The sequence below is a fragment of the Nannospalax galili genome, unplaced genomic scaffold (assembly GCF_000622305.1).
Source record: "Nannospalax galili isolate Female #2095 unplaced genomic scaffold, S.galili_v1.0 scaffold238, whole genome shotgun sequence".
In the NCBI taxonomy this organism is placed as follows: Eukaryota; Metazoa; Chordata; class Mammalia; order Rodentia; family Spalacidae; genus Nannospalax; species Nannospalax galili.
The window spans coordinates 3,244,512-3,249,772 of record NW_008341888.1 but is presented as its reverse complement, the minus strand read 5'-3'; positions in this window follow the sequence as shown (position 1 = coordinate 3,249,772).

Here is a 5,261-nt window from a genome sequence, read left to right as displayed (position 1 = left end):
ACCTTGGTTTAAACCTCATGCTGTATAAAAATAAGTCAAAATAGATCATAGCATTAGATATAAGACAAAATTATAAAACTTTTAGAATAAAACAAAGGAGGAAAATCTTTATGATATGCAGTCAGGAAGAATAAAGGATGGGGAGCATTTGGTCAATGGGTACCAAGTTATAATTAGGCAAGAGAAATAACTTCTTATATTTTATTGCATAGTAAGATGACAATAGATAATATATTGTATATTTGAAAATGTATGCACATAAAAGAATCCTGACGATTTCACATTTATTTTTATTTTATGTGTATGAATGTTTTGGCTGCAAGTATGTAAGTGTACCATGTGCATGCTTGGTACCCACAGAGGCCAGTAGAGGGCAGTGGGTTCCCTGGAACTGGAGGGAACTTATGGCCAGTTGTTAACCTCCATGTGGATGCTGGGAACCAAACTTGGGTCCTCTGTGAGACCACCTAATACTCTTAACCACTGAGCCATCTCTTCAGCTCACATATGAAAGAATTTCAACTGTTTTTACCAAAAGAAATTATGACTGTTTGGAGAGATAGATATGTTTCTATTAATTTGAGTACTATTAATGGAAAAATATACTTAAACGCACAAAGTACCCCTTAGGTATTTGCAACTTTATGTATCACTTAAAAATAAATTTAAAAATTTTCATAGTCTTTGCTTGAGCAGTCCAGTTGTTTGATCCTGTCTTGATAGTCTCTTTTCCATTTCATTCATTCTTGTGAGGCTTTCTTCTGTCATTTCAAACTGATTTATTGAAATTTTCAATTTCATCTTCATTTTGGCTTGGGTTTTCTTCAATATTTCTATCTCTTTTATGAATTTACTTTCCAAGTCATGAATTGTTTGAAATTGTATTTAATTCAACCATATATTTGTATTTTCTTGAGCTTCAGTCATGAGTTTATGCCTATACTCTGAGTTCTTTGAGTTGTTTCTGTGTTCTTTAAGTTCTTTGATTATATTTATGATTGTTCTTTTAAATTCTGTCCTGTGAGGTTCCTCTGGGTGATTCTCATGTAGTGTACTTCTGTAGGACTGGTAGATTTTGTTTGGGACAAATTCTTTTGGTTTTTCATATTATTTGTGTTTTTGCTTTGTTGTTTGGGCATATGGATATCTTTTGTTGGTTGTGTGTCCAATATGAAATTCTAGTCTGCCTTTGTTTAGTTGGAGTTTGGTTCTGTTTATATTGTTGATATAGCTTAGTTGCTTTTTGCTAGGTATGAAAAGTTATTTGGTGTGTGCTTCAGGTTATTGCAGGGTAGTAGGCAAGTCTGTGGCAGGCAGATCAGGAAGGGGGCCAAGGGCAAGTCAGGGGTGGGTACAGCCTGGGGAGGGTCTAGCAAACTAGGTCAGGTAGATTGTGGGCTGTGAAGCTGGAGAATGCAGCTAGTCTGGGTGCTGGGGATCAGGATGCAGTAGGCAGGGTCTGAGTTAGGAGACTAATCCAGAGATCTAAGGCAGGAAGAGCAGGAACAGATCTTGGCCAAAGGCTAGAAGACAGGCAGAGTGTGGAGAGACTGGAACTGCTCAGTGTGTAGGGGAATCAAGGCACAGTAGGTGGGGTCTGCCTTACAGTAGTAGGCAGGTCTGTGGCAGGCAGATCAGGAGGCCAGGGACAAGGGGAGGGTGGGGACAGCCTGTGGAGGGTCTAACAAACTAGGCAGGGTATGTGTACCCTCTGTAGCTGGATAATGTAGCTGGTATGATTGCAGGGGATCAGTATGCAGTGGACAGTATCTGGACTAAAAGGGTAGTCCAGAGATCTGAGGTGGGAAGTGCAGGAGTGGGCCTAGGGCCTAGGCCCAAGGATAGAAGGGGAACACGTTGGAGAAAGAAAATGGAGTTGCTCAGGGTGTAGGGAATCGAGGCACAGTGGGGAGGGTCAGGCTTTCCAGGGTACTAGGAATGTCTGTAGCAGGCTGATCAGGAGGCCAAGAGCAAGGTAGGAGTGGGGACAGCCTATGGGGGGAGTCTAACAAACTAAGCTGGAGAATTGAGCCAATCTGGGTGCAGGGGATCAGGATGAAGTGGGCAGGGTCTGGGTTAAGAAGCTACCTAGGCCCAAGGCTAGAAGGGGGACAGGTTGGGGAGAGAGAATGGAGTGGCCCATGGTACAAGGGAATCAAGGCACAGTGGTCAGGGTTTCTTAGACATGACACCAAACACATGATCCATAAAAGAAAAATGAAAATCCATCAAAACTGAAGCACTTGCTTCACAGGACTTTATGTTACAGGTATAAAATATATGTGGTAGTCTTTCTGAAAATATTTGCAAATCACAGCAAAGAGTTTGTATTTAATAGATATAAGCAAATTTCAAAATATAAAATTATTTAAAAAAAGAAATGTGACTACATTCACACTCACAGACTTATCTTAGGTCATAAAGCTCATGCAGCAACGTGGCCTGGTGAGTTCCCCATCATCCCCAGCACCATCCCCACACTCCTAAATCTAGCTCGAGCTGTATAGCCTGTGTCCTGGACCAGCCCCATAAGTTTCCCAGAGCCTTGCCCACCAAAACACTGTCCATGGTCTCCCAGGCTTAGCTCAAGTAACCCAGCTTGGGAACCAGCCCAGGAAGACCCTGCCAGTAGTCACATTTGCACACTTTCTTGGTTAGCACCAAATTGGAGTCACCCACATCCCTCCAATAAAAAAATCAACATAATCAACATTGAGTATCTGAAGGCTTAATCTACCAACTCTTCATACCTAATCTTAAATCAACTAAGTTTGGGTGACACCAAAAACAGAACCAACTTCTACTCAACAGAGGCAGGCTAGACTCTCATTTCGAAGATGTGGGGCAGTTGTTTATAGGTGCTCTTGTGATCTTTATTATAATATCCATTAAACTGAATGAAAATATAGTAAAAACTATTAGTTTGGGGGGTTAGGGAGATGAGTCAGTGGGTAAGAATGCTTGCTGAACAAGAATGAGGATCTGGGTTTCAATTTCTAGCACCCAAGTAAAAAAAAGTCAGGCATGGCTATGACTACCTGTAATCCTAGTCCTGTGAAGCAGAGGACTGGATCCTAGAAGCTTACTGGTCAGCCAGCTTAGTTGAAATTGGTGAGCTTTAGGTTTATTGAGAGATACTTTCTCAAAGGAATAAAGCCAAGAGTGATAAAGTAGGATTCTCAATGTTCTCTTCTGGCTTCTGTGGGCCCATGTATGGGCCCATATACAGGACACAACAAATGCACACGCACACACATACACACACGTGCATATTACACACACAAACGTAACACAAAGGGTAAAAAGCTAATAGTTACAGAGTTATTACTATTTCTTGATAGCAATGACAGTATTTCATTAGCAATTACATCCTCTTTCTCAAGTAAGCTTAACAAGCTCAACACAAAACAAACAATTCATGAACATCTTGATGAAATGTTAGATTGTTTCCCCTATCTTCCCAAAGCCCTCAGTTCATGAAGGATTCAAATCTTTGGACAAACGTAAGTATAATCCTGGAGCCAGGACCTAGAAGAGGGGAATTTTAGAGGCACCAGTGAATTCTATCTGAATCCTTCATCTATTAAGGAGGATTTGAATATGGAACAAAAATGCAGGAAACAAGTATGAATAGGGAAAGTCTGAGTGCAGGCTTTGTCTAAGGCAAAGCATTATCCCACTGTGCAGGGAACATGGACTGGGGCATAGAATATAGAATGATGGCATTCTAGCTCCTGGAACAGCCTGCATATATTACATAGAGGTCTGGATATGGTAGTGGTATGTTGGATGAGATGGTGCTACCCATGAAGGCCTAAGAAGATTTTCTTGACATTAATTGAGGAGGCAGAATGAAGTGAAATGACCTTTGGCAGTTTCTCATTAATCTGAGTAAAATCTCCTCCATTGCCTCCACTGTGGCTGGAGTTCTGACTGAAGCTTTGCAATACTACATGTAAGTCAATGGCAATACTCTGGAGCCAGAATATTAGGAGTTGTGTCCTGGCTTCTCTAATCTGTGAGACCTTGGGAAATGATATATTCTTTCTGTACTTCAGTTTATCTTAAAACGTGGATGCCATTTTTTCTTATGGACTACTTTGAAGGGTAAATATAATATATAAATATCCATAACATCCCAAAAATATCAATTGTTATTTATTTCATACATTCTCCTAAAAATTTCATGTTTTACCTCCATTTTTTAATCTCCATTTTTGCCAACACTGTCTCATATATCTGAATACTATAAGCACTTAAACTGTTTAGAATAAATAAAAAGAGCACAAATAACTTTATTCTAATTACTAACCTAAGTCTTTATTGGAAATGGCTTCCAGAACACTGTTCTTGCTGGAGTTCAGGGAGATGGGAGGGAGGGAAAAAAACTTCAGAAATTTATTCCCATGTTATTCCTTTGGTTTCAAATATCCTGACATGTACTCTTCAACTTTAAAGAATCATCTTTGTATTAGTTTTATATGTGTCATCCAGGGGATTTCACTGTATTTAATGGGAGGAATAGAAAAATGTGCATCTATCTTCATGAAATTTGAAGTTCAATCTTGATGTAACCTTGATTATATTTACTGATTTATCTGGTATGAACCTCAAACTTTTAGGCTTCACTTTATAAGGAGTATTCTTCAAGAGAGAACATATATTTCATCATGTTTATTTGTAGTATAAGAAGTAAATTCAAAATCTCAGGAAAGAAAAAAATCTGCTAGCTAAGTTAATTTAGATTGGCCATATCAATTGATAATTGGCAGGATGTATGTGGCCTAGATCTATTTATTTATTTGTTTATTTTTGCTTGTCTTATTGAGAGCTTTAGGTTATATATGGAGGCCTCTGGAAATGATATTTGTTTACTGGCTTGGAAGATAGTTTGCTGTTGTGTAGCATTTACAAGATAAGGCATTCTATCTTGGAGGAAAGGTCATAAGACACAGGATGTTCTAAAAGGAGGAAAGCAACAGTGTTTTATAAAGAGAGGTAAACAGCAGGATGTTCTTAAGGGAGGTAGAACATTCCATTCTACAGGAAAGATCATTAAACTCAGTAAGGAAGCAACTCAGTAGTTTCAGGACAACCCTGAAATTCACCAGGTTTACTAGGTCCCTCCATCCATAAATATATAAGCCCTAAGAACTGGTGAGATACACTCTTAGTCCAGCAGAGCTGCCTGGAAGAGGCAGACTAGCTGGGCTACCTGGAAGAGGCTCAGACCAACTGAACTACCTGGAAACTATCCAACC